The sequence below is a fragment of the Pongo abelii genome, chromosome 5 (assembly GCF_028885655.2).
Source record: "Pongo abelii isolate AG06213 chromosome 5, NHGRI_mPonAbe1-v2.0_pri, whole genome shotgun sequence".
Classification (NCBI taxonomy): Eukaryota; Metazoa; Chordata; class Mammalia; order Primates; family Hominidae; genus Pongo; species Pongo abelii.
In genome coordinates, this window is record NC_071990.2 from 11333377 (window position 1) to 11346618 (window position 13242).

At 41.6% G+C, this 13242-nt stretch overlaps 1 long non-coding RNA gene across 1 annotated transcript in view; it reads left to right on the plus strand.

The window, feature by feature from the left end:
- Window positions 1-10084: 10084 nt before the first annotated feature.
- The window catches only part of LOC129059878 (uncharacterized), a 117465-nt gene continuing 114307 nt past the window's right edge, over window positions 10085-13242 (plus strand). The window contains exon 1 of the long non-coding RNA XR_008525990.2: window positions 10085-10470. This is a non-coding gene — a long non-coding RNA (uncharacterized LOC129059878). The remainder of the gene's footprint in view (window positions 10471-13242) is intronic.

Below are 13242 nucleotides of genomic sequence, written 5' to 3' on the forward strand. Positions count from 1 at the left end.
AACCCATGGTTTAGTGGCCATTTTTCTCTGCTATGAAACTTCTGGTGATTTGAAACATGCAGGACAAGGTACAGCAAAAAGAACAGAGAGTAGTTGGTGGTCAAGTTCACAATGCCCATTAATTCATTCATGTATTCATTCAGCAAACATTCATTAAACAGTATCTGCCAGGAATTGAGACATAGAAAGAAAAAACACATAGTTGTTGCATAGTAGAAAGGCTATAAATGTCTAAAGGTAAGAATCCCCTGTATCATCTTCATTGCCTCTGCCCCTGATATTGAACTCTCTCCTTAGCACAAGGTGGGCACTCAATAAATATTTGTAAAATAAAAGAATGAACTCATATCTTGGCAGAAAATACAGGTATGTAAAGAACTGTAATAAAGTGGGATGACCATTCATTCAACAAATATTGATTGAACGTCTACTAAGTGCTAAGTACTATGTCAAGTCAGACAGATGCAGTCCTTGGTCTTAAGAAGTTCACAGTTAAACATTTCCGTTGTAAGTATTAAAGCTGTGATGAGTGATGTGAAAAAGGCCAAGGCCGAGAGAGCATGTAACAAGATGTTTGCCTGGCACATGTGAAAGCCCAGTACCCCCCAAAAATGTCAGATTACATTTCAAAAATGGAAAGATTGATATAGTTGAAACATTTTAAATGAAGGAAAAGAAAGAGTAGGAAAAGATGAGGTTAGAAAGAAAGCAAAGATTGGATTCCCAGGGCAAATGAGGAATGTAGGGTTTATCCCAAGAACAATGAGAAGCTTTTCTAAGGTTTTAAGCAGAAGCAAGGTATGGTAAGTTTTAAATTTCATAAAGTCACTCTGCCTTGAGGACAAAGAATGTCAGGAGATCAAGAGTGTAGGCTGGGTGTGGTGGCTCACACCTGTAATCCCAGCATTTTGGGAGGCTGAGGTGGGAGGGTCACCTGAGGTCAGGAGTTCGAGACCAGCCTGGCCAACATGGTGAAACCCCTCCTCTACTAAAAATACAAAAAATTAGCCCAGTGTGGTGGTGGGCACCTGTAATCCCAGCCACTCAGGAGGCTGAGGCAGGAGAATCACTTGAACTCTGAAGGCAGAAGTTGCAGTGAGCCCAGATTACGCCATTGCACTCCAGCTTGGGCAACAAAAGCAAAACTCCATCTCAAAAACAAAAAAAAGAGTGGACAGTTGGAGACCAGTTGGGATGCTACTGCACTAATCTAGGTATGGAGTGGCATTGTTTTGAACTACAATGGCGATATTGCAGACAGAAAGAAGTGGACTGATCCTAAATGTATCTTGGATGTAGAATTGATAGACCTTGATAATTGGATGGTGGGTGGGCTAGGCAATAACAGCAGGGAGAGGGACTGTCAAGCATAACTCTTAAGTATCTTGCTTGAGAAATTCATGAATGTTTATGTCATTTTTTGACATTTAAAATACTGGGGAACAATCGTGTTTTTGGATAAACATTATTGATTAAGTTGTGGATACTGTCAACTTGAGATACCTGTGAGAGACCTAGATGGAAATGTCGAATAGTTTAAATGATATTAATTAGGTGACTGCCTGACCCAATATTATTCCTCTAGTAATTATGGGTGTTCATATGGCCCAGTTTAAATCAATCAGAATATCATCATGGTCAGACCACAGTGACTGATTCCTAGAAAAGTCATATGAGCCTCACTGGACCAATCTAATTACTTCTCTTAATCTGAATGGGGAGAACAGATTTTTATACTCCAGTTGCAGAGCTGTGAACCTGTAAGTTCAGAGCTGTTGATGAACATGTCACCTCTGTGGGGATGATGTTGGCTTGAAAGAATGAGGGTACCATACAGAGAGAGAAGAGGCAGAAGAAAAGACTACTGAGAATATAGGCATTCCCTTGCTTCTGCCCCTGGCTTGGTTACATGAGCTGAGTTGGTATTTGTTTATTAATAAATTTCTTTCTCTGTCTCTGTCTCTCTTTCTCTTTCTCTCTCTGTGTCTCTGACTCTGTTTTATTTTAGCTAGTTTTCAGTGGTATTTTATCATTTATAATCATTCATGATGGTGCTAGCAATATAAGTATGCAGTTGGATTTGCAATTTCTCTTACTCAGAAAGAGATTAACTGTAGATATGTTGTTGAAAGTTGTAGATATTGATATAGAATTTGAAGCCAGGGAATGAATCAGATCACCAAGAAAGAAAGAGGAGAACTGAGGTATAAGCTCTAAGAATTCTAACACTAAAGTTTCAGGAGAGGTGGATGAATTCTCAAGGAAATTGGAAGAAATGCCTCAAGTCATTGGAGGAAAACCAATAGAGTGTGGTGTGTAAGAAGCAAGGGTGTTTTAAAGAGGTGGTGGTCAACTGTATAGAATCTTCAAGACAGGGAAAAAGTGCAATAAGAACTGGCAATCAGCCATTGGATTGGGTAGTGCAGAAGTCATTGCTGCATTTTCCAAGAATAATTTCAGCAGAGTGGAGGCGTCAGAAGTCAGTTGGAGTGAATTGAAAAGGAAATGGAAGTGGGGAAGTAAAGCCTAAATATGGAAACAATTCTTTTAAGGATTTTAGCTGTGAAGGGGAGAATATGGAAAGGATGGCAACTGGAGAGGGAACTCCAGAAAGGATATTGTTTACTTTTTTTTTCTTTTGGATGAGAGGGACTAAAACCAAATTATATTTAAAGATCTGTTAGATCTTTAAATCTAATAGAGGGACTAAAACCAAATTATATTTGGTTTAAATCTTTAAATCTAATAGAGGGACTAAAATCCAATTATATTTAAAGATCTATTAGATCTTTAAATCTAACAGAGGGACTAAAACCAAATTATATTTAAAGATCTATTAGAACACAGAGGAAGGAGCAGCTAACTCTGCCTAGGTGAGTAGAGAAAGATTTCCTCAAGGAAGCTGGGTCTTAAATGGCAAGTAAAGCTGGCAAGTAAAAATGTCCTCAAGGAAGCTGGGTCTTAAATGGCAAGTAAAAACTTTCAATAAAAGAAGGCATTGGCCGGGTGCAGCGGCTCATGTCTGTAATCCCAGTACTTTGGGAGGCTGATGCAGGTGGATCACCTGAGGTCAGGAGTTCGAGACCAGCCTGGCCAACATGGTGAAACCCTGTCTCTACTAAAAATACAAAAATTAGCCAGGTGTGATGGTGGACGCCTGTAATCCCAGCTACTCAAGAGGCTGAGGCAGGACAATCGGTTGAACCAGGAAGGTGGAGGTTACAATGAGCCGAGATTGCACCACTGTACTACAGCCTGGACAACAGAGCAAGACTCCATCTAAAAAAAAAAAAAAAGAAGAAGAAGAAGAAGGCATTGCACAGAAAAGGAAGATTGCATGCAAAGACACAGTGGTGTGTTTGGAGGATGTTCAATAGGTCAGGGTATAAAAAACTTTAGCTGTGGACTTTGTTAGGGAGAAAGAAAAATGCCACAAGGCCTTCTGTACCTTTTATCTTTGTTCTTAACTTCATCTTTAAAATAATTGATCAGGCCCTATTATGTTTAAGGTCTAATCCACTATTAAAATCCATAGTGACTGTTTCGTTAGATTGATAATACTCCCAGAAATGAATAATCCACTGCAGATGTTTCCTGAAATTATGTTGTGTAATGTGTGATGAGAGGCTCTTAGGAGGTTGGAGGCTCAGCCTAAAGTGGCCCACTTAGAAAAAAATTGTGAAGCATATTTGAAGTTTATTGTGTTTTACCTTAAAAGATCATGTACATCCTATTCCTGGATAGATCTGGCAGGATTTTCTTAATAAAGCGTTTTATTATTATTATTCACTGATGTCCCAGGAAGATAGGCCAGCCTCAGCCTTTAGATTTAATTATTTCCTGGTAGCTACTTACATAAACTCTGAGTAACAGTGAAAGTCCATGCCTGGAACCTATTTTCTACTCTGAGTCTTCTCACTTGCCCACTCACTGCCAGCTTCACAGAGACACAGTCTGAGCACCAGCTCTCTGCAGAAGTGAAATACGGTGGAACGTGGGGATGAGAAGAGGAGAGCAGTAAGAGTAGTTTCACTGGGTTAACTGATCTGTATCAACGTCCTGGGCTGGAGAGAATCAAGTAATGGCATGATGAGCCTTAGCATGTTAGCTGCTCACATATCACATTATTCACACCTACTTGGCTGTATGAATTTTCTTTATAAAATAATATGAGAGGCCAGGTGCGGTGGCTCATGCCTGTAATCCTAGCACTTTGGGAGGCCGAGGCGGGCTGATTGCCTGAGCTCAGGAGTTCGAGACCAGCCTGGGCAACATGGTGAAACCCTGTCTCTACTAAAATACAAAAAAACATTAGCCGGGCATGGTGGTGGGCACCTGTAGTCCCAGCTACTCGGGAGGCTGAGGCAGGACAATTGCTTGAACCTGGGAGACGGGAGTTGCAGTGAGCTGAGATTGAGCCATTGCACTTCAGCCTGGGCAACAGAGCGAGACTCTGGTCTCCAAAAAAAGAAAAAGAATATGAGATATAAAATCCACATCATATTGCCTGAAAGAAAAACGCAGCACACATTAATTGGATTCTTGGCAAAAGACTGAAAAATATGTCCCAGAACTGTTGAAGCAAGTTATTTTTAGACAACTTTACTCTAAAATATGTTGGTTCCTCTGAATGAATTCACAGTGTATACTGCATACTCTTTGGTCTGATCCTCTTGAACAAAAAGACCTCCATTTTTCCTTTTTATTACATAATAAAATAAAATGAGCAGTCTCCCAGCTCCGTCCCAGAAGTACTCCTCCAAGGAATACTCTTTTTTTGTTGGCTTCTATCTACACATTTGCCTTCCTGTGAACCCTTTGCCCTACTTTTGTAACCTAAAGACATTAATAGAAACTTAAGTTCTTTCCACCATTCATTTTGTTTTTTGGTTGTCCCCATTTTTAACTCATGAGGTCACTCTCTGTTTCATCAGATTTCCTACACTGCAGCCTTCTGCTATTTTTCTAATAGAACAGCCGAGGACTAACACTTTATATGGCATTGCAAGGGAAGAAGGATTAAGCCATTGGTAGTTGCAGAGATCTGACTTTGTGATAAGAGATCTGCCAGTGATTAGAAGACCCCACCTAGTTGGTCTTAAAATGGAATTAGTCCAGATGGTGCCAATGGGAATTAAGGGACTGCATGGTCCCAGAGCAAACACAATACCTGTCTTTTGGATGCTCTTAATCTCAGGGGCAAAGGAAGGAAATGGGGCTTTCAGAGGCTGAGCCACACATTCCCGTGTGATTATAGTGGTAAATACTTGTGATTTAAAGTGACTGTTTATCAGATACTAGAAATGTCTTTTAAATCATTAAAGGAGTATAAAGGTCTGTTTGAGAGTCGCATGTTATTGAAATTAATAGGAGTTTTAAAGTCATTTATACATATTTCTGAGACTGCATCTACAAAGGTTTTCAATAATCTTTGTTAATTAAATATATATCTTTGGGAAGAAACACAAGATTCATCTACAAAACATGACTTGTGGATAAATATGTTTCCTTTGTGTACCTTGTTTGCTTACAGAACCTCTTCTATGTATAGCTGGACAAATTTCAGGCGCTATATGCAAATAGGCATACTAAGAGTGCTTACTTCTTTGTTTCCAGTTTCCTAGAATTTGGCATCAGAGTTAAAGCAGATTCTTGGTACATGTACTGTTTTTAGGTACTAGGAAAATCAGAGGCTGTCTGTACTCACAAGTTTTTTCCCCTTAAATTATTACTTATCAACTTGTCTGATGACAGGAGGGGCATGGTGGCTCACGCCTATAATCCCAGCATTTTGGGAGGCTGAGAAGGGAGGATCACTTGAGGCCAGGAGTTTGAGAACAGCCTGGGCATCATAGCAAGACTCTATCTCTACCAAAAAATAATTTTTAAAAATTGTCTGATAACAGATCAATGTCCAGTCTTCAGCTTTAAGCTCAAATCTTTGGTGAAATGCACATAATCTGACTGAAATATTTTTTGTATTGTTATTCATTACACTTTAATGTAAATGAACATTCTCAGAGACTTTGACAAGGAGTGGAGAGGAAAGCTCAGGGGACTGAGATGCTGTGGGTGATAATGAGGAAAACGTCTCTGAGAGTGAAAATGAATACATCCTGACAACTTAGTTCAACAGTTATTCATGGGGTGGCCTTGCTCTCATTCATGAAACTAGTGCATTTCCTTCAAAGGGGAGGAGCTTCCAAACTTTGACATGCTATGTGTGCAAATAGGAATGGAATATATAGTGTCATGGAATCTAAGTCCAGCTGCCATTTTTGGAGGCTCCCTCTTGTGGGCATGCACCCATCTATGTCAATGTGGGCAAATCAAACTTGCCACCATTAAGAAGTCTTAGACGCGTGCATATAACGCACGTTCTTCATGGTCAACTTTCTTACTGCTGGATAACAGAATTGACTTTTGAGGCTGAATGATGCCAAAACTTCTTGTCACATTACAGAGTTTGCATGTAGTTTTCCTTTCTTTCGATATCTTTGGTTTTGGTGTCAGGTAATACTGGTCTTATAGAAGGAAGCCTCTCATCTTTTATTTTTTGGAAAAGTTTATGAAGGGTTGGCATTCTTTAAATGTTTGGTAGAATTCACCAGTGAAGCCACTTGGACCTGGGCTTTTCGTTGTGAAAAGTTTTTTTTTGTTGTTGTTGTTGTTAATTTTTATTACTATATGTGTAAGGAAAAAGAAAGATTAGTGGTTGTCTAGTGACCTCTAGGTAGTGACTAATTGCCTAGTGATTTCTAGGAGAAGCACAGAGTTTCTTTTTGGGGTGATGATCATATTCTATAATTAGATTGTAGTAAGGTTGTGTAATTATGTGAATATACTAAAAATCACTAAATTGGTCACTTTAAATGAGCCAACTAGTATGTGAATTATATTTTTGTAAAGTCATTTAAAAAACAGGTATTGATTCTTTTCATCCTCTCTACTGCTTCTCTTTTTTCTGTATTATTAATTTCTGCTTTCTTAAAACTTCTTTAGATTGCTCTTTCTTAAACTTAATTATATTTACTTTTTAAATTAATTTACTTAAAATTACATGTTTACCTTTAAGAAGCACTTACAGCTCACATTTTTATAAGTAGTACTTTTATTCTGTTGTAAATATTTTTAAATTCTGTCATAAATGTCTATGTCCCTAAAATCATAGGCTTAAAATACATAGATATTTGAATATTTTGCAACATTTACTGTGAATTCCCTTTTTGTCCTCATGAGTTACTTAAGAAGACATGTCAAAAGTTTTCCAGATATGTTTGTGTTTCCTATCTCTTAGCAAATTTCAATTTTTGTTATCATGTGTACTTATCTTTACTCTTACTAATGCGTTATGTCTGAAATTCTATTTTGTCTAATACTGATATTGTTACATAAAATTTCTTTGCTTATGTTGAAATAAAAACTTTAGACTAATTAAATTTGGCAGACTTTATTTGAGCAAAGAAAGATTCATGAATCAGGAAGCATTCAAGCCAGAAGGGGTTCAGAGAGTTCTGCCTAGCAATGCAAGCAGCAAGCTTTTACAGGCTGAACACAGAAGCAAAGTAGAGAAATCACCTGATTGGTTACAGGTGAACTTCAACTTGATTTGAACATGGTGTGATGTGGCACTTTCCTGTTTGGGCATGGCATAATGAGTTGGCTGCCTGTGATTGGCTGAAACTCAGCTATTTGTTGTACTCCTAAATTAAGTTTCAGTTTGTTTATGCACTAAGTTAGGTTGCAGTTTGTTATGTAGGAATTCAAAGTATCAACACAGCCTCAGGCTAATGGCCTTCTACTTATTTAATTTAACAATTATTAATTGCAAGTTTCCACTTTTCCCATTACTTTCAATCTTTCTGGGTGATTGTGCTGGAGATTTTTAGTGTTTCTTATAGACATCAACTAGCTAGCTTACAAAGCTCTAATCTGTTAGTTTCTGTCATTTGTCAGATGCATTTAATTCATTTTCACTGTCATAATCACTGATATATTTGCGTTTATTTCTACTACCCTATTTTCCTTTTACTATCCATTTTTATTGGATTTAAAAAATGTATTTCCATGCCTTCTTTTGGATAAAGCTGTTTTTTAATAATATCCTCCATGAATATTACCCCCCACTGTTGGCTTGGAAGCATTTCTATTATTTTAAGGTATTTCAATCACCATCTCTAATCTTCAACTATAATATTTTTCCTAACATCTAAATTTATTGAGAAAATTTCTGAATGTTACAAAACCCCTGGGTATATTTAACTACCTACTAAATAACTACCTCCTAGAGATTTTAAAGATTTCCCAAAATCGCTAAACCAGCTTTTAAAATTGTCAACATTAAATAAACTGACAATTTGTTAATATTGTCTTTACCACTCTTTCTTGTATTCTATGTGCCTTCCCTCTGGGTTGACTTTTCTTTTTGCTTAAATATATCCTTTAATATTTGTGCTCATGAGCATCAATCAATGGTACACTCTCTAGGCTCTTTAAGAGTCTAAAGTTGCCTTTTTTTTTTGAGATGGAGTCTCACTCTGTTGCCCAGGCTGGAGTGCACTGGTGTGGTCTCAGTTCACTGCAATCTCCACCTCCTGAGTTCAAGCAATCCTCCTGCCTCGGCCTCCTGAGTAGCTGGGACTACAGGCACGTGCCAACACCCCCAGCTCATTTTTTGTACTCGTAGTAGACACAGGTTTCCTCCATATTAACCAGTATGGTCTCAATCTCCTGCCCTCTTGAAACACCACTCCCCTCCGCCTCCCACACTGCTGGGATTACAGGTGTGAGCCACCACACCTGGCTTATTTCTTCTCGTTTTTTAAAATCATAGTTTAGGAATAAAACTTTAGTCTGAGTTAATTTTACTTAGCATTTTGATCACATGATTCTTTCCTGAAATCCTCTGGTGTATGAAATCTTTGGGTTCTTGGTCTCCCTAACTTTAAGAGTAAAGCCGCAAATCCTTGCAGTGAGTGTTACAGTTCTTAAAGGTTGTGTGTCTGGAGTTTGCTCTCTTCAGCTGTTCAGAAGGGTTCAGGATTTCTTCTTTCTGGTGGGTTCGTGCTCTTGCTGGCTTCAGGAGTTAAACTGCATACTTTCCTGATCACTGCTACAGCTCTTAAGGTGATGTGTCCGCAGTTGCTCAGAGTTGTTCATCACCCTCTCATGGTCTTGCTAGCTTTAACAGTGAAACTACAGACCTTTGCAGTCAGTGTTACAGCTCACAAAGGAAACCCACTTCTGACCCAAAAAATGAACAGCAACAAAATTTACTCCAAAACAACAAAGCTTCCACAGTGTACAAACACACCACAGCAAGTTGCCACTGCGGGGCGGGAGCAGCCTGCTTTTATTCCCTTATTTGGCCCCACTCACATCCTGCTGATGGGTCCATTTTACAGAGAGTTGATTGGCCCATTTTACAGAGAGCTGATTGGTCCATTTTGACAGGGTGCTGATTGGTGCATTTACAATCCCTGAACTAGACACAGAGTGCTGATTGGTGCGTTTACAATCCTTTAGCTAAACACAAAAATTCTCCAAGTCCCCACTAGGTTAGCTAGACACAGAGCACTGATTGGTGCATTTACAATCCCTGAGCTAGACACAGAGTGCTGATTGGTGCATTTACAATCCTTTAGCTAGACACAAAAGTTCTCCAAGTCCCCACCAGATTAGCTAGATACAGAGTGCTGATTGGTGCATCCACAAACCCGGACCTAGACGCAGAGTGCTGATTGGCACATATACAATTCTCCAGCTAGACATAAAAGTTCTTCAAGTTCCGACTTGACTCAGGAGCCCAACTGGCTTTGCCTAGGCTCCACCTAGTGGGTCCCTTGCCTGGCCACGGGCAGAGCTGCCCGCCAGTCCGGCACTGCGTGCCTGCACTCTTCACCCCTTGGGCGGTCAGTGGGACCCCGTGCCACGGAGCAAGGGGCGGTGCTCGTTGCGGCGCCTCGGGCGGCGTGGGAGCCCACCATGGGGGGGCTCGGGAATGGCGGGCTGCAGGTCCCGAGCCCTGCCCCGCTGGGAGGCGGCTGAGACCCGGCGAGAATTCGAGCGTGGCGCGGGTGGGCCAGCAGTGTTTGGGGACCCGGCGCACCCTCCATAGCTGCTGGCCCGGGTGCTAAGCCCCTCACTGCCCAGCACCGGCAGCGCCGGGCGGCTCTTGAGTGCGGGGCATGCAGAGCCCACGCCCACCCGGAACTCGCGCTGGCCCGTGAGCGCCGTGCACAGCCCCGGTTCTCGCCCGCGCCTCTCCCTCCACATTTCCCCGCAAGCAGAGGGAGCCGGCTCCAGCCTCAGCTGGCCCAGAGAGGGGCTCCCTCAGTGCAGCGGCGAGCTGAAGGGTTCCTCAAGCGCGGCTGGAGTGGACGCTGAGGCCAAGGAGGCGCCGAGAGCAAACGAGGGCTCCCAGTACGTTGTCACCTCTCATTGGTAACTACAGTTGCTGTCAGTTTAACTGTAAGTCCTTTGTAAGTAACTTGTCTTTTTATGTCTAGTAGCTTTGAAGGGTTTCCCTCTCTGTTCTCAATGATTTGTAGTTTCACTATATATATTATCTTGTACAATTACTGTCTATACTTCTGGGTGCTTGGACTTTGCTCTGAAGACTCATGTCTTTCTTCAGCTCTGGAAAAACATCAGCAAATACCTCTTCAAATATTGCCTTCTACCTTTTTGGAAATTCTGTTAGCTGTGTATAAGTCAGATCTTTCATTTATCCTCCAAGTCCTTTATTTTGTCATTTTTTTCTCTTTGTCTCTGTGATGCGTTCCAGTGAAATCCTCAGTAGTATCTTGTAGTGCCCTTGTACTTTCTACACAATCTCTCTACCAAGATTTTTTCCAATAAATTTGTTTTTTTATGTTTACATTTTTTACATTTTTTAGATCTACTTGTTTTAATTCTTATTTTTGTTTGCCAATTTTATATCTTATTTTCAGTGGATATTATTCTTTAACTTATCTCTTTTATTACCCTAAATGTGCCTATTTAAAAGCCTTTGTCAGACTATTGTACTTTTGTCAAAGGCGGCAGCTTCTTGGTGATTTATATTGGCTTTGCATAGCATTTCTTTATTTTGGTATTATGGTTTCTAGGCTCATTTTGAGAAAGTTAAGGCTTTTTGGTTTTTGTTTTTCTTCTCTCCTACTCTTTCCTCTCTAGTTTTTGTGATAGCCTCCACCTAGCTCCCTGGGGCTCCTTAACCAAAACATGTCTTATATTGCAGATTTGAACTTCATATAATTTAAGGATTATGACCTCAAAGATTATGATATCAAAGACTAAGGCTTATGGCCAATTTGGTCATAGAACCAGCAGTCAGTTTCAGATCCTGGAGATGAGGCTGTTTTATTTCCTACCAAGGAGGCAATATTCCCAGGAAACAATTAGCAGAAACTTCCCTAGACTTTTCTGTTTCCTTGTTTAAATTAGGGGGATTTCTACCCCAATCTCTGGCTTGATTCCTGTTGCCCTTTTATATAGAGTAATTTTAATTACCATTACTTCAGATGAGCCAAATTCCCAGACGTCTTTGCTTGCTTCCTGCCCCAGAAGCAGGCCCAGAGCTTTGTGTATACACTACTGACTGCCTTGTTTTCCGGTCCAGGTGCCTGGTGTGGTTCATATAAATTTTTATCTTGCTTTAAACCTGCTTATATCATTTTACTTACTTATTCGTATTTTCCTGTCATTGTTCTTGTTTGAAGCAGAGTTGGGTATATAAGGCATGTACTTACTAATATAATCTTGATGCCTCCTTAGATGAGTCTTCTGTAAATATAACATATAAATTTCTTTAAAATTCCTTGGGGCCATCTTTGTTGAGATGTTAGCAAGATGGTGGAATAAGACTTTCCAATACTTGTCCCCAAATAGAAACTTCAATCTGAATATCTATCCATGCTCAAAAATACCTTCACAAAAGCTAAGAAAACCTGGTGACAGATAACAGCACTTATTCTGTGTGTAGCACAGAAATAAGAAAAGACTCGTTGAAGAGTGTAGGAAGGACAGTTGTACATTACCTGCATCATCCATCCCCCAACACCAGGCAACACAGCATAAAGAGAAACACCCTCTGCTTGAAGAAAGGAGAGGGGAGTGAGCACTGGACTTTGTCTTGAACCCCAACACCAGACCTACACCAGTAAAACCCAGTACTGGGCAGTTCCGACAGCCCCAGACCTTAAGCTGGTACCTGAGGATGGAGTCTCCGTTCCTGCCTCAACACCAGCAAGATCCTGCAGCCTCAAGCTCCAGACTGTTCGGTGAACTTGATCCTTGGCCCTGCTCTACCACCAGGCTTACTCTTAACAGTCCCAGGCTCTAGATTGGCCCCAGTGTGAGTGGCCCCAGTGGCCCCAAGGTTTGGGTGTGCCCCAGAACCAGGCCAGCCCTCATAGACTGAGTCTTCAGGCTTTCCCTAGAACCAGGACTTGCCAGTCCCATAGTCCCAGGTTTCAGGCCCACTCAATACCAGGCCAGCTTGAGTTGAGGTTCCAGGTTAGCTCAGAGCCACGTTGGTCCACACAGCCCCAGGCTTCAAGCCCACCTCAACACCAGATTGACACGCCTGGCCTCAAGTGCCAGGCCAGCACCCATGGACACAGGTTCCAGGCTTGCCCAGTGTTAGGCCGGTCTCTGCAACTCCACCCACTAGGCTGGCCTATGCAGCTCCATACTCCATCAGACTCATTCAGTAAACCCCAGTGCTGGCTGGTTCCCACAGCCTCAGACTCCAGACCAGATCCTGTGGCTCCAGGCACAGGCCAATAACTGCAATTCCAAGCTCTATACCTGCCCCAGCACGTGGCCAGCTCCAGGCTCCAAGCTGGTCCCCTGGGTCTGCTGCAGCAAACCCAGGTTCCAGGATACCCTACAGATCCAGGCTCCAAGACAGCTCCCATAGGCCCAGGATCCAGGTTTGTTCACATGGACTCAGGCTCCAGTCTTGCCCCAGCAGTAGGCCAGACCCTGTGGACTCAGGTTCCAGTGGTCTCAGGCACCAGGCTCATCCCAGCACTTGGATGGCCCCTCCATGCTCAGGCTCAAGATCTACCCCAGTGCCAGGTCAGCCACAGAGGACCCAGGCTTCAAGTCGGGACTCCACAGATACAAGCTCCAGGCCCACCCTTGCAGATCCAGGCTACAAGTACATCCTCTCAGACTCAGTCAACAGGTATACTACATTGGCTACAGGCTCCAGACCTAACCCGGAGCCAGGCACTA